Consider the following 25,847-nt stretch of genomic DNA (forward strand, 5'->3'; position numbering starts at 1 on the left):
CTTTCATGAATGACACCGAATGGGAGTTTATTGGCTACAATATCTTTGCAACAAGGATGAACATTTACTTCTAGGGAAGTGGATCTATTAAAAGAAAGCTCATTTTGCAGACAGTGCAAGCTGTGAAAACAGGAAGAGATGGCCGCACCAAGCTCTGGAAAGGGAACCTTTACCAGATGTGTCCCCATGGATTCAAGCTCCATGTCAGCTCATTCCATGTGTGTAAAGAGGGACAGATGCTGCTTTTCAGTGCAGTTTTTTCTTTCTGTGATGTCAGAAATATTATTCCATGTTGTGTATTACAATGTTTAGTGATATGGGTTGTGGTGTGTGTGTGGGGGCGGGGGGGGGGGTTCAATCACCTGCTTGCTGTGTATGTTTGCTAAGCCACTTACTCAAACTTCTGCAAACTACAGAAAAAGGTTTGGTGTATGTTCACTCAGCTTAAACACAGATTTCAGTGTAGCCGTGTCTGCGACCCTTTCCCACGGGCATTGCATCTGCCTTCAAGCAGCTGAGCTCTGCTAGCACAAATACTCAGGAAAAGCAGGTGTTAAGCTTGAAAACTTACTGGAAGCTTCACACTGTACATCTGATTGTAGTAGTCAAGATGAGCAATTTGTGTGGCGCTGGTTTAGTTACACAAGCCCTCCAATGAGGGAACGGATAAATAACAAACAGCATATGTGACTTACCAACACGGCATGGATTTCACAGACTGAATGACAAATATTCCCAACAAACTGGTCACAAGCCATTGATATGGGGGGAAACATTTCACAAGAAAGTTTGAGAACAATTTCCAATCACAAATACATTCAAGAATATTGTGGGAACTGAAAAAGAGGCAAAAGTGCATGAATACGGGATACATTGTTACAAATCATACTCAGCTCTTTGTTGGAGTGGGCTGCACCTTGTAACCGGGACCCCAGGAAGGCGCCTGATTATAGGAGCTGGATACATATATGTACCATCTTCCACTCCCGTTAGATAGCTCTCACGTCTATGTCAGCTAGGGAATGTCATGTTTTCTGTGGGATTGGGAGACAATGATTTTACCTTCCTGTCATCCCCTCCAGCTGCCAGAGTCTAAAATAGCTAAAATTACTCATAACGCAGAAATGGGTACAATTCACATTCATTACTGGCAGGCCATTCACAGTCCCTACATTCATGGCCTCTTGGCCCGTCCTCTCACAATTCCACTCCAGCTTACCAAAGACAGGAGTGTCATAAGGCCCCCAGCTCTCTTGTGTCTGACCTGTCTCCCATGTCAGTCTGTGTGTCTGTTCTGGTGTGAGAACGACACCAATGCTCTGTGTTACAGGCGTGTAACAAGTATGGTAGCATGTACACTGCTGAGAACACAGACAGCCTGCCACTTCTCTCCTGTGTAGCAGGACCATTACTGCGAACTCAGCCCCAGACGTCTGGTCACGCTGAACAAGTATCCACCCTTGCAAGGGGTGTAACCAGAGCTCCGCTGAACCTTTCTTCAGATTTAGAATTGGAAAAGCCCGTTCTCCCCAATTTACCAGGCCAACATTTGCCTACAGTCACTGGCACTGATCTTCTGGAGCCACGGTGTGAGAGTCCTGGCTGGTACTGCACGGTGAATGGAGTCCAAGCTGGAGGAATCATGGCAGAGCTGGTCAAATACTAAACACCGTCCCTCACCCTCTCAAATATTTTCATAATAAAAGCTCTGAGCTGGATTCACTCAGTCTTGTGGGGTGATGTTAGTCATTATCCGTGAGTATGTGGATCCTGACAGCTCCCTGAGACAATGTCTGGGAACCCCAAAAGTTTAGCAAATTCCAGCCCAACCGATTCCATGTCTGAAAAGTCACACCTGCAAGTGCATTATTTGTTACTTGCTCTTTGACTATCTCAGATGTTTTCATCATCCAGTCAGGGACAGAAACAACATCATGTGACTTAAGTGACAGACTCACAACAGGAGTAACGAACAGCAAACGGTGAAAGCAAACCATTCACCAACGGACCATTGGCTGGAAATTATTCATCCCAGCTGCCCAGCGAATAAGGAATGTTTTCACAGACAGCCAGGCTTGGCCAGTGAGCAGTCTCTTGCCAGACATTTGTAAGGAATATTGTTCCTAACAAACAATTCAGCCAGCCCGACCACATGCTTGTCACACTTACGTCATTTCTTTTGTTTGCTTTCCAGCTATAAATCTTCTAGCAAGAGAAGCTCCTGTGTAACTGGCTGTTATCTGCAAGTTAACTCCCTGTTACCCCTTTCTCAATGGCCTGTAATATGCCCATTGGGGAAGGAACCCCCTCCTCATGGCTCAGCTGAAGAGCTCGCCAAGAGACGGGATGCACCCTCTCATCTGCCCATCACTCCTACTGAATATCCCACCCAGCTTCCCTGCCTTCACAGTGTGGGTCATTTCTTCTGCCTGCCCACAGGCTGTGTTTCCCCTTGCATGGAGGGGAAAAAATCTGTACAACAACCAGAACCACTGCAAGCAGCAAGCTGCTTCTCTCCCAGGCCTGCTGCTGCTGCCAAGTATCCCTCAGACCAGCTGCTCCTGCCTTTGTCCCTGTACGGTCCCCTGTCCTGCTGCTAACCCTCCTCACAAGCTGTAGTGTAGGTGATGGAGAAAAGTCGGGCTGGGGAAAGACAGATCATGAGTATTTCTGGCCCTGACATTTTCTTCCAGATATCTGGATTTCCATATATTTGAAAACCTAATATAAACAACAGAGAGGGAATTTGCATTTCGGGCAGTGAGGAATGAAAAATGGAGGCGGCGTAATGTATTGCCACTCCAAGAAGAGGAATGACAGTGGTAAAGTCAAGCACACACGACAGCACCCAATCGGCTTGTGGCAAACTCATTTCCTGGCAGAATATAGGGTTTCATCTGCTGGAACATTTAATAGGCATCAAAGAAAGATCACTTCCCTCCTCTCAGTGCAGATTGAGAGCCTTCGCTCTTGCTTTATTTTTGCCATTTTATTAAACCCTTTATATAGTTTTAATACAATATGTATAATCCTCCTGAAAACAAATAAATTCTTATGCACTTCCCAGATTCTAAGGATGTCTAATGGTTAGGCATGTTTTATTTATATTTTCAGAGACATTAACTATGTGATGTGTAAAAATATGCAAACAAATCGACTCTAATGTATTGCTACGCACAGAACAAAAGTATGGTATGTAGTTAATTTCCAGATCCGGGGAAGGCAGGCGGAGCCTGCAGCCAGCACAGCTCCGGGTGGGTGTCCGCACGAGCCTAGTTTCCTACATTAATTCAAAGGCGTACAAGTGCCAAGGCCTGGCCATGCATTCTAAAGAACTTTGAATCTCCCCTAAACTGGGTGCAGGGATCTCCCTGGGGGATTAAGCTCTTTGGCGGTCTCCGCCGAGCTGGGAAACAATGGGGAGGTTACTCATTTTTTGTATTACACAATCCTTCTTCATCGGTGCCCCACTAGCATGGGTGCGCTGCTGCAGAGCAGAGCTAAGGCCAGCACCCGGAGGCAACAGCTGGTGCCGTACCTGGAGTTGAGGAGCCTGCACTTGCATCCAGCGAGGTTGGAGCCTTCGGCCTTCATTCACTTAGAAAGGAAAGGAGGTCGCGTGCCTCCAGGAAAAGTGGTGTTCCCCTCTCACTCACCCAGTGTAAAGCCGGAGTAACTCCATGGAAGTCAATGAAGAGACACTTATGCTAAAAGTGTAAGTACAAAGGGAATCAAGCCTGACTTTCTTGCATTGATCCTGGAGTGTTGCTCACTTAACAAATAGCCTTGGGGCCCACGCACTGGTGGGAACCTTAAGAACATAAGAACGACCAGACTGGGTCAGATCAACGGCCCATCTAGCCCAGTACCTTGCCTTCTGACTGTGGCCGGTGCCAGGTGCTTCAGAGGAAATGAACAGAACAGGGCAATCATTGAATGATCCACCCCCTGTCGTCCAGTCCCCGCTTCTGGCTTAGGGACACCCAGAGCATGGGGTTGCATCCTGATGATATTGGCTCATCTCCATTGATGGACCTATCCTCCATGAACTGAAATCATTCTTTTTTGAACCCAGTTATAGTTTTGAACGTCACAACATCCCCTGGCAGTGTGTCCCACAGGTTGTCTATGTGTGGTGTGAAGAAACACTTTCTTATTTTTTTTAAACCTGCTGCCTATTAATTTCATCAGTGACCCCAGTTCTTGTGTTATGTGAAGAGGTAAATAACATGTCCCTGTTCCCTTTCTCCAGACCTCCATCGTATCCCCCCATAATCGTCTCTTGTTCAAGCTGAACAGTCCCAGTCTTGTTAATCTCTCCCCATACGGAAGCTGTTCCAGACCCCTCATCAGTTTTGTTGCCTTCTCTGAACCTTTTCCAATTCTAATATATCATTTCTGAGATGGGGCATCCAGCACTGCACACAGTATTCAAGGTGTGGGCGTACCATGGATTTATACAGAGGCAATATGATATTTTCTGTCCTATTATCTCTCCCTTTCTTAATGATTCCCAACATTCTGTTCGCTTTTTTGACTGTCGCTGCACTTTGAGTGGATGTGTTCAGAGAACTATCCACCGTGACTCCGAGATCTCTCTCGAGTGGTAACAGCTAATTTAGGCCCCATCATTTTTATATGTAGAGCTGGGATTATGTTTTCCAATGTGCATTACTTTGCATTTGTCAACATTGAATTTCATCTGCCATTTTGTTGCCCAGTCACCCAGTTTTGTGACATCCCTTTGTAGCTCTTCACAGTCTGCTTTAGACTTATCTATCTTAAGTCATTTTGTATCACCAGCTAACTTTGCCACCTCACTCTTCACCCCTTTTTCCAGATCATTTATGATCTCACTGCAGATTTCCACTGCAGCTTATGGCAGAAGGCTGACCAGCGGACAGGGGCCCTCTGCACGGGGTGAATTTCACCCTGCCCAGTTATTATCCGAACAACAAGAAACATGTCTCTTCAAAGCCTGCCATCTGAGGTCAGAATCCTGCTTGTGACCTCACACTTAATTCCACAGCAACCACCTGCGATGTCACAAAGAGAGGATTTTGACTTGGGCTGCAAAGTGGCAGCAGCAGGTGAGACTTGCAGAACCCAAAATCTTATCACCATGCAAATCATGTGCTCAGAGATAAAATACAGGAGGATGAAGACGAACGAACTAATATACACAGACTTCACCAGGAGGAGTCAGAAGTTCCTTAATGTCATTGCAGCATGTGCCAAGCCTACAAATGCTTATTAATAAAGCCCTAATTGCAGAATACGGGTCCTACTGACTATACAGTAAACATCCTTCTGGAGAGGAGTCACTGATGTACCAGAGGGGCTTTTATGGCCCCACTATGGCTGCTGCTTCATTATTGTTTTAAATACCAATTGAAATGAGAAGACGGGTGCAATTCACACTGGGATTGCTCCTGCCAGAGCGTGGCTGAGGAGTCAGTGTCTCTCTCACACTCAGCTGCTGCAGAATGGTTTGTGGCATGGCCCCTCGCACAGAGGCAGCCTTTTCGACTTTACTTGGCATATATTATTTGTGGTCTTGTGAGCACAATGATGTGACATGACCTGCTGGTTACGGGTAACCTCTGTTAACAGGGCTGTAGTCATGTTGATTCAGAATATCTTTCAGGTGTGTCCATGTATTTACTAAACAAAACAATCGCAGCCAGATCTGCAGGTGCCTCCTAACTACTTAGTACATCTCTGAGACAAACACACACATGGCTCTTGTGAGCACTGGATACGGAAGTGCAGCAAAAACTAGGTCTGAGCAAGACCTAAGATCTCACTTCTCTAATACAGCAGTGGTGACCAGGATATAGCACTGTTGGAGATAGAAAACCTAACTGAAGCATAACAGGGCTAGATCTTTAAACGTAGCCACCAGATCAGGCTTTCACCAAATCCCTTCCCTGTCTCACAGAGTTCAGAGCATCCAATCTGGGAGGTTTAATCAGGCCCAGGAGGGAGAGATCCTTGGCGTGAACCTGGGATTTGCATCCAGGTTTGGATTCCAAATGTCCCCAAAGTTTTGAGGCTGGAGACCCAAGTTTGCACCACTGTCTAATCTGAAGGTGGTGAGGTTTCAAAACTGTCCTGAAAATATCACTGGCCAAGGCTCCTCCGACGACTGCTGCTTCTGCTCTGGCTAGAATACGCCAAGTGCCAGTTCCTCGCTCTGCCCTTCATGGTGCACAGTGTTTTCGTGTACATTCCCTGCAGCCAAGACCCCAGAGACCCGGGGACGGGATAGGGATGGGGGAGGAAAAAGTTGAATAAATGTTCTTCACGGGCCCCATAAGGTCTGAGTGTTAGGCAGAGTCAGACAGGTTCATGTTTTACCCAGACTGATTCCACAAGAACTTAAAGAAATGCTGTGAACATGCGAGCTCCATTTCTTCAAAGCAGCTGGTTCGCGGGTGGGGCGGTGGCAGCTTTCCCAGCCACCTCTGGCCATTAGCCGCGCAGCATGAGCGGAACGGGCCGTAGCTAACGGAGCTTTCATTTCAGCTAGATTTTCTTTCAGTAACAAGCAACTGGGTATCTTGTGGTTTTGACCAGAGCAGAAAAGACCATCTTTCTTAGCAGAGTTCCTGGCCCTTTATGCTCTCAGAGGGATATCCAACATCTCAGGAAGGCGCAGACAGAAGTTTTCACACCAGGGTGCAATTGAGGTCTAGCGCTAAGATTGGGAAGGAATTAAGTAGAGATGAGTGAATAATTGCATCCGATGCAGTGAGCTGTAGCTCATGAAAGCTTATGCTCAAATAAATTGGTTAGTCTCTAAGGTGCCACAAGTCCTCCTGTTCTTTTTGTGGATAATTTCAGTGGATCTTAATTACCAAGGTAATAGGCATCTTATAAACAGTAAGATGCTGAATTGGGCTATTGCATGGGTAGGTCTCACTTTCCTTCCTGTTTATATGTTCTCCAAATGTGTACAATTAATAGCCATTCTAATGTTTTACTCCATGGATTGAAGTATTCACACTGCAGCTGCAGGGCTGAGTGGCAATTGGTCAGACAAGGTGGATGGCAGTGTTTCTGCTCCATGACGCTTGGAGCACTCCGTCTCTGCTTCTGTCACAACCATGTGTGTGGGCAAACTTGAACAGCCAGCTTTGAAACTGACCGTCTGGGAGTGTCTGGGGCAGTAAAGCTTGCTCACAGGTGAGCACAAGAAGGGATGGACATGGCAGCTAGAAAGACGGCTCACAGGAAGCAGTAACGTAAGATCTCTCCAGGGTTTGTGGCTCATTTACCCCAATGTTATTTATCCCTTGTTTACCCCAAACCAGCAAAGCCCTTAACAACATTTCCTGCCTACAGCTTAATAGCCTGAAAAGCCTAGACACACACAGGGCAGCTCTTCGGTCTCCAGCACCCCCTGACCCAGCTTCGACTCATCGCCCTCCTCTCAGCCGCCTAACCCAGGCCCTTTTAAGCTCTGATCCCAGCAAAGCTCAGTGCAGCTGATTGCCTCAGCTGAGGGAGGCTCCCAGCTAGGACTCTCCCCCCTTTGCTGGAATTTAACCCTAAAAGCCCCATCCAGCAGTCTGGCTTTGCAGCACCTGGCTCTAGGGGATGGCACTGGGCTGGGATGTGGCAGAGCTGATGTAGGGGGCCACCCATCCCCCCTTCAAAATCATTGACTGCAATGTGATGGACTCTCCATGGGGATCTGTTTACACTGTTTGCGCAGCTCCAGAATTATGGCAGTTTGGAGTCAGAGAGGTCTAGGGCAGGAGTTCTCCACCTTTTTCTTTCTGAGGGCCCCCCCACCAAACATGCTATAAAAACTGCGCAGCCTAGCTGGGCCACAACAACTGGTTTTCTGCATATAAAAGCCAAGGCCGGCGTTGAGGGGTAGCAGGCAGGGCAATTGCCCAGGGCCCCATGCCACAGGAGTCATTGCAAAGCTCGGTTGCTCAGACTTCGGTTTCAGCCCCAGGTGATGGGGCTCGGAGCCCTGAGCTGCAGTTCTGCGTGGCCAGGCTTTGGCTTTCTGCCCTGGGCCCTAGTGAGTCTAACGCCAGCCATGCTTGGCAGACTCCCTGAAACCTGATCTCAGCCCCTCAGGGGGCCCCAGACTCCTAGTTGAGAACGCTGCTCTAGGGTTCTTGAGTGGTCATGGCTTGATGGGACACAGCTGTGCAGAGCTGTTTATTTGAGCACCTGCACAGAAGCTGTCCACCGATCCTCATTAAAATGTATTTTGCACTCCTGGATCCCCTTGGCAGGTAAGCAATGCCATTTGCTTTGGCTAAAAATAATCACTGGACATTGATTTTTGCTGATTTTTCAGATCAGCCCTTCTACTGAAAATGAACTGACAGTGACAATTCCCAGTTCTACGGTATGTTAAACAGAGCCAGGGACCTCAGGCCCTGGGCAAAGGCTAGTTGCCCAGCTCTGGAATGGGGGCTCCAGCAGCTTTCCTGACCCTCAGGCAGATAGAACCTTCGCTTTGCATCTCCTCCGAAAAGGCAAAAGTGAATATTGCACCAGCACCAACCTTGTCTCCTCATGCTGCTGCTAAGAAATACTCCTGCCTCTAAGGAGATTGCTGAATATGCCGCTTCTCTGGCACGCCCTGCTGGTGACCCCGCAAAGTGGTACTGCAGTTGTCTTCCTCACCCTGCAGTGTGAATTAGGGGAAGGGGGATTCAGAGGGCACGGCTAAAGCTGAGTGCAATTCCAGCACTGCAGGAGCACAAATGTTATCCAGACTCAATTTTGATATTTCTGCTGACAAAGGCAGTTTCTTGTTGCAAACCCTTCCCAGCTTCCAGAGCAGGCAAAATTTCCCATGTTCCTCTGTGATCCATTCATTCTTCACCCTGGATATATTTCAGCAATTTCCCAGAGAAAAGCATAATCATTTTAGCCATCAGCATGGAGGAGACTTCACCACCATCACCCAGGCCAGAAGGCCAGAGCTCCTGCCAGGAGACCCCATCATGCCATCCTACAAGAATCATCCCAGTAATCTCTGCCCATGAGTTCACCATGCCAGGCTGGCTGCTCAGCCAGGAGCCTGACTCTGATGTTGTGCACTCTGTTCTGATAGCCCAGTGTATGAGGACATGGCATCCATAGAGAGCCACCAAGACTGCAAGCCACTGAGTGTTTAGCTTTCCAGGTCTGCAGTTGAAACGACGTTTCTCGTCACCACTTGAATTTAATTTAAAGGTTTGCTTCTGCTTTCATTTTATTGGCACCCATTATATCCTCCTTTGTACCTCTGGCATTTCCTTAATAGTCTTTTGACTCATCTGCTCTCAGGAGGAGAAACACTTTTTAGAAGAACAATATGAAGTAACAGTTATAAAATCGACAGCCCGGTGATAAATGTTAAGGACTCAGATTCTCTTATTGGAAATTGCCATCTTTCAAATATTTAATAGATTTGTAAAAATAATTTCTCCAAAAGGTTACAACTCCACTGAACTCCATTAGAGAGGCTGAGCTCTAAATCACCCATCACGTGCAGGAGACTGAGGCAAGGGACACACCAAAGTCATAACTTTCTCCCTTCATACACAACATTACTTGGCTCATAGCCAGCATCATTCTATTTCCAGGACAGTTTCCTTGACCCTGGGGTCCTTCAGCCACAACAGAGGGGCGCGCCTGCCTGAATCGAGGCGTGAAATTATGAAAGAATGGGCCTGCCGTAGCTCCAGTTGTGCTAAGACCTCAGATGTGAAATCGCCACTTTTTTTCTCTCTCCCTCATACTGGCCTGTCGCACGCCGGGTGGAAAAGATTGTATTTATCACCTGTCAGGGTTTGGCAGAGCTGAGTTACGTGGAGCAGGACAGCATAAAATTATCATACACAAGCATGAAATTACAAAATCGCTCGGAACTGAACAACAAAATTATTTCATTTCTGAGGGAGGCCATTCCATTTTTTAGCCATGACACCTCGACTGCCAAACTTTGAATTGAAATTGAGTGTGAGGTGCATGGAATATAGACAGCAATAACAAGCAAAGGCATGTAAACTAGCCATGCAAATACACTACATTAATGGCCCCGGAAACCTCCCACAGGAGATATGTAACTAAATAAATGTCACATGTCCCAATAACTCATCTTTTCTTATACATTGTGAAATGAATTATGCTGCAATCAGGGCACGGGCTGCTTCTGGTGACGGGACTCCCACTAGGTTGGTGTTCTCTAGGATTACATATGTTTCTTGCTTTTCCTCTCCCCATCTTTATGATCAGAGATGGGTAAACACTGCAAACATGTCAACACTAGAAATTGGAAGGGGAGTGTAGTGAGGTGGAATGGAGCCACCTGAACTGAATTTGGTCAGGACACTGGGCATAACCCCACATCCTTACAAGGGTTGCCATGCGATCACTAGCACACAGAGTGCTCAGGACCCTGGCTTTATGGCTCATCTGAAAGTTAAGCTCACAAGAGCGGCTACTCTCCTACTGGGCTTGCTGGGGGCAGGACTAACACTTCTATTCTACAAGGGCAGCCTGTTCTCCAGGCCAAACTCCATGCACTGCACGGTGTCCTTGAATCTCCCGGGTGATACAAGTGGCATTGGTGCACCCCAAGCAGCGTGTGCAATGGGATGAAATTGCGTCTCCTTGCAGTTTGGGAGCCTCTTCAGCAGCAGCCGAGCTCGCAGCCCAGCGAGTCCAGCAGCAGCTGTTCTGTTCTTAGTCGCATCCCGATGGCTCTGGGCAAGGCAGAGGCAATAACCACTGTTTGTGTCACAGCTTGTTGTGTGTTTGTCCGACGCTCCCTGGGGATTGCTGCCTGCACTGGAAATAGCATGGCACCTTCCTGGCACTGGGCTATGTGCGCACCCGGGATGGCAGGGCACAGACCCCCTCCCTGCGCTGGCACTAGCCTCCCTGGCTGCAGCCCACTCCAGAGCGCCCCCAGGAGCCTCTGCTCGGTAATCAGCGCCGCTGGCAAGCAGGCAGCTCAATCCATCATGGCGAGGTTGGATTTGTCAGCTCTCTGCAGCGCTGACGGGGACATGCAGGGTCTGAGCAGAGCCACCCAAACAGGATGTTAAATAAAATTAAAGGCAGAGGGAAACACGGTGTGGGGATTAGGCTACACACCCAGCCGTCTCCGCCTACCCCTGGGCACCACGAGCTCCCGCGCTGGCCTCGTCATTTGTGATCTGCCCACCAGCCTGGCCCACGATGGACGGTACGGTGTCAGCGCTCGGGCCACGGTACCCAGGATTCTGGGGGCCCAACTGGAGATGCCTTAAAGAGGCCTGGATGTCACCAAGTGCTGAGCACCCACCCTCTGACAACCAGGCCGCTCTGAGGTGTTCCCATTCGGACCCCTCAAAAACACACGCACCCAAAACACCAGACACTTAGGAAGAGCTTGGCCCTGGACACTAGGATGCTGGATGCTATAGAAACCAGGTAGCTGGGCTGGTAGCTAGCTAGGTAGAGGGGTATGCAGGGGAAGAGCAGGGGCTGTATGGGAATGGATAGATGGAGAGAGATGACGATATTGTCCTGTACTAGAAATGTCCCAATGTTTTAAATACACTTGTGAAAACCCAGATCCTTTACTGACCCTGACGGCTATTTCCCTGGTGTTTTGAATGGCCACTTGGGGCCACGTGCGAGGGACAGAAGGAGAGTTTCAGGCTTCCTGCAAGTAGGGCCAGCTCCCTCTCTCTGGACTGCAGTCTTCTCCACCATCCGGACTCAGACCCTTCTCTCCTTGGCCAGCCTGAATTTCCAACAAGCCCTGATGCTCTCCCATCCTGCCCCTGCTGCTTGTTCCCAACCTGCTCGCTGGCTGGCAACCAGCAGGAGTAGCCTGGTGACGCCTCGCAGAGAGGCTGGGGGTGAGCAGAGCTCGGGGTGGCCTGAGGGTCCAGGGAGGAATGCTGTGTTGGCCGGCAGCCCCTCTGCTCCTGCCCTGAACCGCCTGACTCTTCGCCCAGCTGTGGTCTCAGCTGCATGAAGCTTCTCAGGTCAGAGTCCTGGTAGTAGAACACATCTCAGGTGGCCTTGGTGAGACTGGTGGAATTAGCCGCATGGGCACCTAAAACTGGCAACAAAAGCGCCAGAAGTGCCTTTTTTCCAGGCTGTAAACAAGATGGCCCCTTGCCACCTGCCTCTCTACAGGTAGGAAGTGTTCTTGCCAGGCTGAATGCCTCTGGTCCTTTGACAGAGCCTTTTGAGCTTGGTAAATTGATATTTACCATCCATTGTTCTTCTGCCTGACTTCGTTAACACCTGGAGAGCCATCTTGTGTGGCTCAGAATGGGAAAGTGGGACCTGAAGAGTGTTTGTGAGGAAATGGCGACTTTCAGGAGGAAAGAGAAGTTTAGTGATTTATGAGGGAGGCAGCAAACTGGCCCTTCGCTACTCCCAGACAAGGCTTTGATGCTGCCCCCTTTAATCCTTGGCCACCTGGCACTAATTTGAACTTTAAGATAGTCTTTATATCTAATTAAAAACAGTGAAATGCTTCTCCATATAATGAGAACCCTCAGGCACTGGACCCTGCATTCTCTCTCCCACCAAGTGACACTCTGGTACCTCTCCCATTTTGTTTCAAATTGAATTGTAACAGTGATGTGAGCTGTTTGGAGACTACCTATAATGGCCCCAAATGAAAACCGCAGGCCGCTGGCACTAGGGTGACCAGATGTCCCAATTTTATAGGGACAGTCCTGATATTTGGGGCTTTTTCTTATATAGGTGCCTATTACCCCCCCCCCCCCCCGTCCCGATTTTTCACATTTGCTATCTGGTCACTCTAGCTGGCACTGAGTTCACTGCCCATTCCACATTCCCCAGGGCATTTCCTCACGGTGCCTTCTCGAGAACAGGAAGTGAATGATGTTTTCATTAAAGCCATGCTGGATTACAAAGCACAGGGCTTGCTAATCATCCTCACTACCGGCTGCATGCAGCGGTCTGTCATCGATGAGAATCCTCGGGTAGAAGGGCCACATCAGGCCTTACCTGGGGAAACTTTGCAAACTCTTTTGCTGTCATTGTTGAACCTGAAAGCAATGGAAAAGCCTAAAGTTGCCAAAATATAACAGAGAAGGCCTATGATTTGGCAGACCTGAAAGTAGTTTCTTCAGCTCTGAGATAGTAAGGAGGAGAAGATCCACATGATACTCAGGGAACAAAGATATCTACAGGAACACGACAGCACATCGCAAGCCTGACGAGGAGACAGATGAGATCAAGATCAAGGCTTTGGAGTAATTCAGGGAAGCGCTATGCCAACAAAACTCTTCACGGCCTTGCTGAAAGAAAGCTGGGAGACATTGAATGGGAAGGAGAGATCCTCAGAGCAAGTAGTTAGTACCTGAGCCAGCTTAGACCTGCTGATGACATTGCTATCTGCGGTGAAACCTCTAGAGACACTGCCCAGGGGCCAGGGAACCCAGCATGGTCAGAAAGGAATATGCAGTCAGGCAGAGGAATATGGAGAAAACCAAGATGCTAAACACAAAGGTGAAAATGTATCACAGCCTATGGGAGGAAAAGAGGTCAAACCTACTCCTGGCTATTCCTGCACTGGAAGATCAGGTGCAGAGAAGAGTCAAGACATCTTTGCAGGAGGAGCACTGCCATTGTGCAATTCATTTATCCAGTGCAGCTGCAGCAGCTGCTTACAGCTGGGCTGAAAGAAATACACCACCTTGAAGCAGGGAATCCACTGCAATACTTGGGTGATTTTGGACACTAGAAAAAAGTCTCTTTGTGCCTTCTGTTTGTAGAATATCAGGATTGGAAGGGACCTCAGGAGGTCATCTAGTCCAACCCCCTGCTCAAAGCAGGACCAAATCCCCAATTTTTGCCTAAAGGGCAAAATTTTTCCCTAAAGGGCCCCCTCAAGGATTGAACTCACAACCCTAGATTTAGCAGGCCAATGCTCAAACCACTGAGCTACCCCTCCCTCCACCTAGGGAGCAACACAAAGCTATTGCAAGGCCATAAGAACCCCAAACCATAGCGCAGTTGTTGCTATCTGTGTGCATCTAATTTCTGTCAAACCCGTCTCTCCATAGAGTCATAGATTTGAAGGCCAAAGGGAACATTATGATCATCCAGACTGATATCCTCTATAACCTGGGCCACAGAACCTCACCCAGGGATGCCTGCCTCCGGCCCATCTCTTCTAGCTCAGTGAGAACATCTCTTTTAAAAAGACATCCAACCTTGATGTAAAGACTCAGGTGATGGAGAACCCACCACATCACTAGATAAGTTGTTCCAATAGTTAGTTACTCTCGCTGTTTAAAATGTGCACTCTGGATTTCTCTAGCTTCATCTTCCAGCCAGGAGTTCTCGCTAGTGCTTGGTCTGACCCGCCTGAGACACTGGCCCTGGGCAGGGAGATGCCAAGAGTGGCTCACAGCAAGGTGGGAAGAGATAAGCATGGGTCTGGGTCTCAAGTCCAGCAGTTGTCTGGGAGGAAGGATAGTTGTCCCTGTGGACACTCCTGTGTGCGTGCGTTAGACTCACCAGCTGTGCAATAACACAAATCACAAAGCTGGACTGTGTGTCATTGCCGAGCCACCTGCACAATACACACCATTCCCAGGCGTCTTGGGAAGCTGGAAATTGATGGGAGTCCACAGAGGCTCCACCAAGGGAGAATCAGGCCTTTCTGCTGCTGAAACTGGTTTCTCTAACCCAAATCCCAGTCCAGCAACTTTCAACACAGGGAAACTAGCAGACAAGGGGAACTGAGATGCCAGAGATTCCTCACGAAAGCGCGAACTGGCCCATCCCCCGTACACATGGAGCTCTGCGGACCCACATGCACCCTCCAAGCCGGGCAGGTCCCAGACACGTCTCTCTGTGGCAACATCCACTCTTAAGGAATCCCCACTTGAGAGAGAGTGTGATGATGGGACACAGCCCTTTGCTAAGGGGCCAGGTGCCCTGAGGCACGCACAGCCACTGGCCACCTGGTGACAGTCCCTTCTGCAGACACACAGCCAGTGGCCACTAGGAACCAACCCAGCTCATCTTTATTGTTCTGTGGCAAGTTAGAAAAATTGTACATGGGGTTCCCTCACCCCAGCAAGTTGAAGAAAAGGCAGCACTGCAAGAAAAAGGCAGCCAGGGCCTTTGGTCTAGGTCCTGTGGCCAGACACCAATGCAGAGGGAAGGAATGGTCAGTCCTGGCCCCTGGCTGAAATCTAAGGGATGTAAGGAGGTCAGTGGGCACAATGATTGAAGAGAAATGGCTTGGTTTGCAGTGGAAGTGTTTCTTCTCTTTTCACTTCTACATTCCTGACCTGAAGTAAGTGTCTTGGGGGGGAGAGGCGCATAATAAATATTTTCTGTTGTGAAAATTTTCTGCAAAATTCCCCCCCAGAGTAACAATAAATAACAACTCCCTCCTCCCCCCCGACTGGAGCGTGCCGTACTCAGCTGCTGCTATTGCTCAGTGCAGATGTGCTGAGGAGAGAGTCCATAAAGGGTTAAACCCGGCTTCGCCAGACTCTGAATTCTCAGCAAGTCTCCCACATGCAGCCAAACAACAGCTTGACATTTTCCATCCTTCACGAGAAAGACAAAGGCGTGAAGATATTCCCATGATTCCTTTCTGCATGCCTAACTATGAGCTCAGGTGCAGCAGCATTTGCCCTGGACCGGCCTCATCAACATGAAGGGCGAACTCATCGTTTCTGCATCTTTCCTCGCCACTGCTTGATTAATTGGCTCACGACAACGCCGGCTGAATACCTAATGCCTCTTCTGTCCCTGTTCTTTCTTCACAGCCTTTTGCTGCATTTACATATACTTTATATTCCATAATTTTCACACACACACAAAAATGGGAGCACATCTCAGTAATTTGATGTAATGACGGCATGTCACCAAAAAGAGGAATTAGAAAAATCTGTAGGTATTTAATTTATTCTTGTTTTTTTCAAGTAGAGCTCTCTGAGAAAGGCATTAATATTCATGGACATGGAAAAAAGTACACGCAAAAGGAAATTTCCAGCATTTCAGTCTAAATTAAATACATTTTAAAAGAAACAATATTTAACTAATAATGCTTAAAGGCAAAATTAACAAAAGTACCATTTTTTACCCCCCCAAAACCCCAAGGTTTCTGTCTCAGGGGTTCCCACTGCCCTAGCAGGAAAATTGTACATCGCTTTTCCCAGGAAGAATTCAATGTGTGCAGGATGGAGGGTATGCAGAAAGAAAGGCCTTTTAAATTACTCTGACTGTAATTTTTTGATTAAATAAAATGTTTTATTGAAATATTTTTCAGAGTTTCCAAAATGGTTTTAAACGCTGCAGCCCACGTTAGCTCGCACTCTGACGGGGAGTATGCATTTCACAGAGTTTTTAATGAGAAGACTATGGAGTTTTCCAGTAAAACAGGAAAAAGTGAAAAATACAATCAGGGATATGATTGTGCAGGAAACAAGCCAGAACAAAATCCCCAGCACATGATGCTACAGATGCCAAGTGCAGTCATTTCCTTGCTTCATTCTCCAAATTCTGCTTTTTAGGGCCATATGAAGAAGAACTATTTAAATAAAAAATACTTAACTTTTTCTTTGGGTCTCATGGAGAAATGCAGTCCTGATGTCTGGAAATTGACATAGGCTGATTATGAAGAGCTAAAAGGGAGATGAACTATGACAAAGAAGTTTCCAGTTGCTCCAGAGCTGGCTGATAAACCAAGTTTCTGCTTCACCTGCATTCAGCCTTACCTGGCTTTAGCTGGCAGATGAAGTTCTGTATTTGTATTAGAAAGTATAATGAGACAAATGGACCAGGCATCTAATACAATGGGGAAAATGTAACATTATACAAGAGAGTTTTCTTACTACAACCTCCAAACCCATTAATACAGAGAACCTTAACACTCTGGTAGCTTGGCCTTGCAGGGACTGAGCATCCTGGCCCCGAGCATCCTGGCCCCGATACAGCTACGCAGCATGTCCCCGCATGCCTAACTTTAAGCATAAGAATAATCCCATTGAGATCAGTGTTTAAGCCCATGCTTGAGTGCTGTCCTGAATCCGGGCCTCATGGGGGAGGCGAGTACTGAGCACCGTGCAGGGCTGAGCTTTTTGAACGAGTTACGTCTCCCTCACCCAGTCTCCGAATGAGACTCACTAGCTCATCAGTTGGCTAGACACTTGCTGATCCACCCCTCCTGCCTCCTCCCACACACCTGCCCCAATTGCCATTCTTAACAGAGCCTGGGCTACTTGGTGAGTGACTGCTGCCGGCTCGCTGAAAAGAGGCTGTAAGGAGGCATGTCCTTGAAAAGGAAAAAATAAATCTTAAGACCCTAGATTGCCTGTAAATTCTTCCCCATTAATAGCGTTAGGCAAGCTCGTGGCTTTCCAGGTGATTTCTCATTCCAGATGTCTTCCACGCTGGCCTTTGGGGGTTAGTTCCTTCCCTTCCCCACTGTTAGGGGACGGTCCTAGAGAATGTATTTTGTAAAGGATGCTGATTTGCTATGTGCAACCACTTTGGCTCTCATATCTGATCTGCCAGCACAAAAATGTCTTAATCTGGTCTCCAGGAAATAAAACTCCCCATCTTAGTCCTGGCACATTTACAAAAAGATTATTCCCTGGAATAAATAAAATTAGTGGCTATATTTCTCAAATGTGAAAGCCTCCACCTGCCTGAGTACCAGAGGCAGAGGTTGTCTGAATGCTGGGAAGGGTGCGCTGTTGGTGAGAGACACTTCTGTTCATCGCACCATTCGGGGGGCTGTGCACACAGCACAGAGCCTCAGCCAGGTTTTAAATTGGTCTCTTGATATTTTATGAAATAACTTTTTTTTCCTAAAGTACTTCTTGATATTTTTATGTTTATGTACTTTAACTTAGGATTGGACTCATAAAAAATACATGAGGAGTAAGTGGTTTCTGCAAATGTTTTATACATGATTTGGGAACAGATACTATTCAAAGAGAAAAAATATTCCTTTTTGTATCGGCCGTGAATGAAACGTGGCAGAGCTTAGGTCAGCTAGCAGGTTTCCTACATGCAGGAATTAAAGGCAGTGGGGTAAGGCAAGGGCCTTACATTCAAACTGTTAGGAACTGGTAAGTGTAGAATTGATCTGACACTGACTGAAGCCATCTGCTGGCCTGTGTGCAGTGAGTTGGGGTCTCAAAGGATCTAGGCCAATATTTTCAATCTTGGGTGTCTCACGTCAGAATCCAAGTCCATAGTCCATGAGTCAGCATGAGTCATCCCACAATGGTTAAAGTTAGCAGTGTGCTTCACTGCTTTGTGGAGGTGAGGCCTAAGTGAGTGAGGTACTTCCAGCAGAGATAGGGAAGGGTTAGTACCGTTATACAAGGCGCTGGTGAGACCTCGTCGGGAATTATGTGTGTAGTTCTGGTCTCCCATGTTTAAGAAAGATGAATTCAAACTGGAACAGGTGCAGAGAAGGGCAACTAGGATGGAGAACCTACCTTACAAGAAGAGACTCAAAGAGCTTGGCTTGTTTAGCCTAACAAAACAAAGGCTGAGGGGAGATATAATTGCTCTCTATAAATACATCAGAGGGATAAACACCAGGGAGGGAGAGGAGTTATTTAAGTTAAGGGCCAGTGTTGGCACAATGGATATAAACTGGCCATCAATAAGTTTAGGCTTGAAATTAAATGAAGTTTCTGACCATCAGAGGAGTGAAGTTCTGGAACAGCCTTCCAAGGAGAGTAGTGGGGGCAAAAAGCGTGGTACATTTATGGAAGAGATGTTATGATGAGGTTGCCTACAATGGCATATTTGCTAATAGTAGTCATGGATGGGTCATATCTCCACCAGCCAGAGATGGGACATTAGATGGGGAGGGCTCTGAGTTGCTACAGAGAATTCTTTCCCAGGTGGCTGGCTGGTGGGTCTCACCCACATGCTCAGGGTCTAACTGATCATATTTGGCGTCGGGAAGGAATTTCCCCCCAGGTCAGATTGGCAGAGACCCTGGGGGTTTTCACGTTCTTCTGCAGTCTGGGCCACGGGTCACTTGCTGGTTTGAACTAGAGTAAATGGTGGATTCTCTGTAAGGTGAAGTCTTTAAATCAAGATTTCAGGATGTCAGTAACTCAGCCAGAGGTCAGGGGTCTGTTACAGGAGGGGGTGGATGAGGTTCTGTGGCCGGCGATGTGCAGGAGGTCAGACTAGACGACCATAATGCCCCCTTCTGACCTTAAAGTCTACAAGTCTCTGAGCAGCCTGATTGTCAGAGGCGCTGCCGTCCCATGGCGCTGGCAGCAATGCGGAGGTTGATGCTCAGCATTTCTCCCTCTTTATCTATGTGCCTAAATGTGGACCTGTCTCGTGCTGAACTTTAGGCACTGAGTTTGACCCTGTTGGCCCTACAGGACAAATGTCCAGATCACAAAATTTCATTGCAAGTATTGGCCCCATCTGGTCCCTTTGTTGGCAGCCTCATCAGAGAGGCCAACAATTCGCTGGCTCCCCCTGACTGTATCTGCCTGTGCCCCTCAGGGTGGGTCCCTCTACCCCAGCGCCCAGAGACATGGGGATGCTTTATCAGGGGATACACAGAGCCTTGCCACTCCGGGCACACTGCCCATCCCGTTCCGGTCACGACCAGCCCCGCTTGTTCCCAGAGCAGGCAGCAGCAGGTGAGCTCATGCACGCAGAACCCCCACTTTTAGAGGCAAGTTACCTATGCCCCTAGAACTGTGCCCCCTGGCTGGGTAGGGTGGGCTGCAGGGGACATGTGTTCCCCAGGAAGAGAGTTGAGACCCACCAACTCATCACCCACAGAACAGGCGTACTCCGAATCGGCAAACTGAGCTGGTGAAGGCAACAACAAGGAAGTGGGGAGACCCCGTTTCTGGATGCGAACCGGTCCGGGAGTTCCCTGCATTACCAGCTAGGCCGGGAAGAGTCTGGCTGTGGCAGCCAAAGGGTTACTGTGATATTACCACAGTAGCATGTGTTATCTTTTCTGACTGAGGAAGATGATGCAAAGTTTTTAAATGACACAATTGTATTCTATTATATTCCACTCTTCAGGGAGATTTTAGGCTCATTTTTTGCATGAATGATACTCACTCAATCCATTTTACTCGTGACACAGCTCGCATTGTAGACACACACACAGCAGACAGGGTTATGGCAAGTGCACAGATAAATGCAAAACCATATGGCAACATGAGGAAACACGGCTTTTTTATTATATAAAAAGTGAACACATGTTCCCAGCTACAATGTGCAGGGATCTGAGGGATGGAATTAGTGTCTCCTTTGGACAGATTTTCATAGGATTTACTTCACTTAAAAGCTGAGCTGGGTTCTATGCAAATTTTCCCCTTTAAGGAATTTAACCCAAACGCCACTTGGTTCACATCAGTTTGGGAAGTTCTTATTCTAGTCCCTGGTGACCAGTTGTCCAGAGTAACTGAATTGAGCATAATCCCATGTGAACGGGACCCCGGCGTGCCATTGCAGGGGAGCCTGGCGGGTCAGGACTGGGGTGCCTTGGCCGACTGTCTGCCTGTGGGGGAAGCAGGGGTTGGAAAGGTAGGAGGCTCCGAGGGAGGCTGATGTGTGCTGCCGAGTGAGACGGTCAGGACTGGAATATGAGGGGGACGCTGGTGTCATGGCGTTTGTGGGCAGCCTGTGGCACACTCCCTTTGCACTGCTCTGACAGTGAACCTCATTCGACCCCACAGCGCCTCCTGCTGGTCCCGTCCTGACCCCTCCAGTCACACGGACACTTCGGCTAAAGCCGGTGCTCTGTGGCTCTGACCTTTACAAGCACCAAGCCCACAGCGATGTCCAAACGTGGAACAGCAGCGCTGCTATGCCCTGCGACTCGCGGAGCAGGCCTGGCTACTGCAGGGAGAAGCAAGAAGAAGCCCCTTGAGAAGGTGAGAGGGAGGGTGGCACTCACCTCAGCCTCTAGCGCGGGGCGGGGCAGCCAAGTCAGGGAGGGTGTCGGTCCCTTGGAGAGGCCTCCGAGGAGGGCCTGGAGAATGGTTAGAAAACCTGCCTTATAGCCATAGACTCAAGCCGCTCAGCCTGTTAAGCTTAACAAAGAGACGGTGAAGGGGGGAATTGATCACAGTCCATACGCACGTGCAGGGGGAACAAATATTGAATAAGGGACTCTTCAGTCTGGCGGGGAGAGCTGTAACACGGCACAAGGGCTGGTAGTTGAAGCTGGACAACTTCAGACTGGATGTAAAGTGTAAATTTTGAAGGGCGAGGATAATTAACCACTGGAACAGCTCACCCAGGGTTGCAGGGGAGGCTCCTTCACTGGCCATGTTTAAATCAAGACTAGCTGTTTTTCTAAAAGCCCTGCTCCAGGAATGACTGGGGGGGCAGTTCTCTGGCCGGTGTTACCCAGGGCGCCAGACGAGATGATCACACTGGCCCTGTCTGGCCTTGGAACCTAGGAATCTATGAACGTTTGTAGCAGACAGCCAGTGTGCCTAGAGGTGCCAGCTCAGGCCAGTGGTGCCAGCTGGCACCCTGCAGGGAACCAGCCAGCCAGCCTAGATGCCACAGATGCCAGCTGTGTGTCCAAGGGAAGTCAGCTTGTCAGTCCATTGGTGCCAGACACCAGCCCAGAGATGCCAGCTGGCAGTCTGCAGGGAGACACCCAGTCAGTCAGCCCATCTGCTCACTGGTGCCATTGGCATATCCGTGGGAAGTCAGCCTGGCAGACTGTGTGCCAGGATGTGCCAGCTGCCAGTCCCTAGGTGCTAGCAGGCAGGCAAGCAAGCTCAGCCAGCTGGGCCATCAGTCCATGGGGAGCCAGCCAATCCACCAGGAGGTGCCAGCAGCCAGGCTGATGGGAGCCAGGCATTTTTCCAGCACACCAAAACCAGCGTGCCAGCTTAGCAGGGGAAGGCAGCCCAGAAAAAGCTCACCAGTGCAGAGGTGCCATCCCAGATGCTCCGGGCTTCCCAAGGGACCCTGGTACAGGGAGATGTCCAGAGGGGTTCCAGAGACCTTCTTGGAAAGGAAAGTCCTTCTGAGAGAGAGGAGAGAGTGCTAGGCACAGTCCAGAGACTAGAGTGGAAAGCTGGGCCCTCTGGAGCAGAGATCAGATGCTAGGAACTACAACTCAGAAGGACTTTTAATTAAAATCACATTCTTTGCTTCTGCTTGTGCAGGTACTGGGAGCTTCCAAGCGTGGCTGGCCCCTCTAGTGGCTAGAAAGGGGTGAGCGAAGGATCTCTGATGACCAGCAGATACTAGCTACATTGAATTTTTGCCCCAAATAGGTAGCTTTGCTCAAGCCCAGTGTTGTGTTACCTGGATGCACACAGCTTCTGGTATCATCAGTGAATAGGGATCTGCAACCGTGGCAGGCTGCAGCCCTTGGGCTTAGGGTTGGCTGCCTTTCCCCGGCACATGGTACATTTGGGAGAGGCAGAAACCTATGTGGAAAAGTTTTCCCTGGGACACAGTGAATTGTCCAGCTGCTGTTATCTTTATGGATCAGGAGATGGAGCAAGACCTTAGTCCTCCTGCCTTTGCTGCTATTTTTCCTAATTTCTCCTTTCTCTCCTTCTCACCCTGCGGTTTAGTTTTCAAACCTGGAAGGGACGAACGTTGCAGCGGCGGAAGGGACCAGGCGGCCAAGCTGCCCAACGCTTGCCACGTTGCAGAAGCCATGCCGTGACGGCAGCTCGGCTCTGGGCAGGTGCCAGGGCGGAGCTGTGCGGGAAGCACACCGCGGCGGGGTGGAGGGGGCCTGCATGGTGCCAGGCGTTAGCGCGACACGAGCTCAACATTCACTTTGCAATTTTTAAAAATATTTTTTCCCCAGAAGGAAAATGAGCAAATGTGAGGTTGCCAGGGAGGGGCGACCTGCCAGGGAGCATCCCAATGGCAAGGGAAAACCTCCTGCTGCTGCAGAGGGGAGGTAGAGGCAGAGTTAGCTCTGTGTGGTCCTGTTCTGCACCCAGGGCCCGGCCAGGAGCTCTCCCACTGCAGAGAGGGGCCTTTCCAGGTTAGCCGCATCAAGCCATCATCTCCCCTCATTAGAAGCCAGACCTCCGTCCTGCTGCCGTACGCCAGAGGAGATAGGAGGAAAGGGCATTCTGAGGGCTGCCTGCGAAGGTCTTAAAAGAAATGATAGCCTGCATAAAAAGATTCACTCCGGCCGAGGGCCTTAAAACATTCCCCTGAGCACTGAACAGTGACTGGAAGTATATTACTCTGCACTTAAGGTTAGTGGAGTAACCCAAGGTCAAATAGCGCAGAATCCTAGCCAGAGAGCTAGCGGGCTGGGGTTGCTTTAGAGCGGCTAGTCATGACCCTCGGGAAGGAAGAGGAGGCTTTTCTTCCCATTTGAATTTAACTTAATATTCAACAGAGCCTGGGATAATGTTGGGTGGAGTAAAATCCCATTGATCAGCTGGCTCTGCAGTAGGATTAGATACTGGTAAATACCAGCTACATGTGTCCCTGAGTATGGCCACTAACTCAGGAGTACGTCTGGCTTGGAAACCTCCCTCCCTGCATCCCTGTCACAATCTATTCAAAAGAGCGTCGGGCAGTGGCTGACAGGCCACGATGGACCTGGCGCTCCCGGAAGCGCCCCCCTTTCCTGCACACACAATATGGAGAAGCACATTTGTTTGTTGCTCCCTCGATGAACCCACCACAAATAGCACTTTGCCCTTTCGAAGGAGAAGGTCAGTGCAGTGGTTGCCACCCTCAGTGCCAGGCTGCGGGGTGGGGCTACCGAGGGGCAGCATGCAAAGGAGTGGCTCTGCGTGGTTCAGTGACAGCAAACCATCCTGCCTGTGCACAGCTCCCTCCTCGCTCTCTGGCACGGGGCGGTCTGAGGGATTCTCAGCTCTGAATTTAGAGACACAGCTGATGCTCACTCCATATCCTCAGCCCCCTCCGCCCCATTGTAGCTGCTGGAGATGTGACTTACTCATGAGCTAGAGCCACAGAATGGGGCACAACCTCATTGCTCTTCTTCACCCTCTTTGTGAATGTATGTGTGTGTGTGGGGGGGGGTGCCCCAGAGTCCTTCCCACTGGCTGGCTGCTTGGGGGTAGTGCTGGCGACCCTCAGGAGGGCTGGATGCTCATCCAGACTAGGTGACCCTCCCAGCCAGTGGTGTGCAGGAGAGCTCCCAGGACGCGGCTCCGTGCCTGGCCTGGCTGCAGTGGGAAAGTGCAGAGCTGCATGAAAATGAAAAGAGGAACATTTTAATTTTCAGGCGTTCACCTCTGAGAAAAACAGCCAAGCGATGGGCCCCATGCTGTTCCTTTCCCACCTGGAAGCTTTCTTCTTCCATAGCAGCCAGTGTTTTGAATCTTGATCTTAGTGATTGGGGATGGTGAGAGAAAAAGAGAGAAAACATTGGCAGGGCGTTCCTGTCCTTTCACTGGGTCATCAGCAGAAGCCAGAAGGATCCCTGCTGATCCCAGTCTAGGGAGAAAGTTGCCCCTTCAAAGAGCCACTAGATCAAATTGTGCCTGGCAAGACCATTCAGATAAAACAAAACTGAACTCGATGAGCCATTTCTTCTCCTCCAAGCCTGACTCGCCTGGTGTTTATAGATGATACAGGAGCAGAGGAAGAGCTGTAATATTTCTCTCTCTTAACTTTAAGTTCCAATGAATTTAGAATCCTTTTCTCTAAGGGGCTAATTATATAATTTCAATGTTTACTCTATACAGACGGCTCTCACAGGATGGTGCCCCAGGGAGCTTAGCGCTGGAATTACATCCTATAAAGGTAGCATGCACTGCAGAGAGGCACTTGGATAGTTTCGTGACACAGTTCACATCACAACCCAGGACTTGCTCATTTGTTTTGCCTGGTATATATTGCTTCTTCCTCTGCCACTTTTGATTATTGGTCATCAGTGCTTCATTTCCTTGTTGGTTCTTCAAAGGCAAATACCCAGTCTGTAAAAGCCAATGTTCCCTGCTCGCCAGCTCCAGCCCCGCTAAGGTGCCTCACGCAGGTGCATGCTCACTAGCAGGCTACATGAGCTAAATTGGCCCATACTTGACATTTGCAGATTTACTTGCAATACTGATTAGCAATGAAAAACATTGTGAAATAGTATCGGGGACATCACAGAGTTGTGGAAGGGTGAATAATGAAACACAGAAGCATGGAAATTAGAGCTGGAAAGAGAGGCTGGTTCCTTACTCTGGTGACACCGGATTCTTCCCTGAGCGGCTGGTCAGGCCGGTGTCAGCTCTGCCCATCTACTGTCAATTCTCACCACTGCTGACTCCATCCTCACTGGGGGGAGGTGGGGGTCTCCTCACAAGTGCTGTGACACTGAGCTGCCTCTCAGCACTCGAGGCTGCTCAGGGAAAGTCAAGCCCGGCCACCTTCTCCATCCAAGGGAAACCTGTTGACACTTGACATGCGCGGCCCCAGCTGGACCATTGCACACCTCTCCCACTGGTGGCCTCAGACTCTCCAGTGACCTCTCCTTAGAGTAGTGGTTGCTGTTGCTTCTTGCCCTGCCATGTCTACTTGCTTGCTGGGCCCGGGAAGGTGCAACACCCCAAGAGCCGCCTGGCCTGCTGACTGGGAGGCTCACTTTGTGGGTCTGCTCTGTGACCCCACCAAGTGCACCCCTCGGATTGCCACTCCGCACCCCACTCCCACTCAGCTCAAACTGCTCCTCACTCCATTGCTGTCTGCCCTGAGCAGGCTTGACGGCGTGCGCTTTGTGAACTAACGTCCGTCCCCAGAGGGAACCCGTTCTTGGGCCCCGTGCCAGTAAGAAGCTCTGGGGTAGGATGGACGCTGATGGCTGGCTCCTGGCAGAAATGTTGCTTTGAAAAGGCTCATTTCCATAATGGGCCCCTGGC

The sequence above is a fragment of the Natator depressus genome, chromosome 15 (genome assembly GCF_965152275.1).
Source record: "Natator depressus isolate rNatDep1 chromosome 15, rNatDep2.hap1, whole genome shotgun sequence".
In the NCBI taxonomy this organism is placed as follows: domain Eukaryota; kingdom Metazoa; phylum Chordata; order Testudines; family Cheloniidae; genus Natator; species Natator depressus.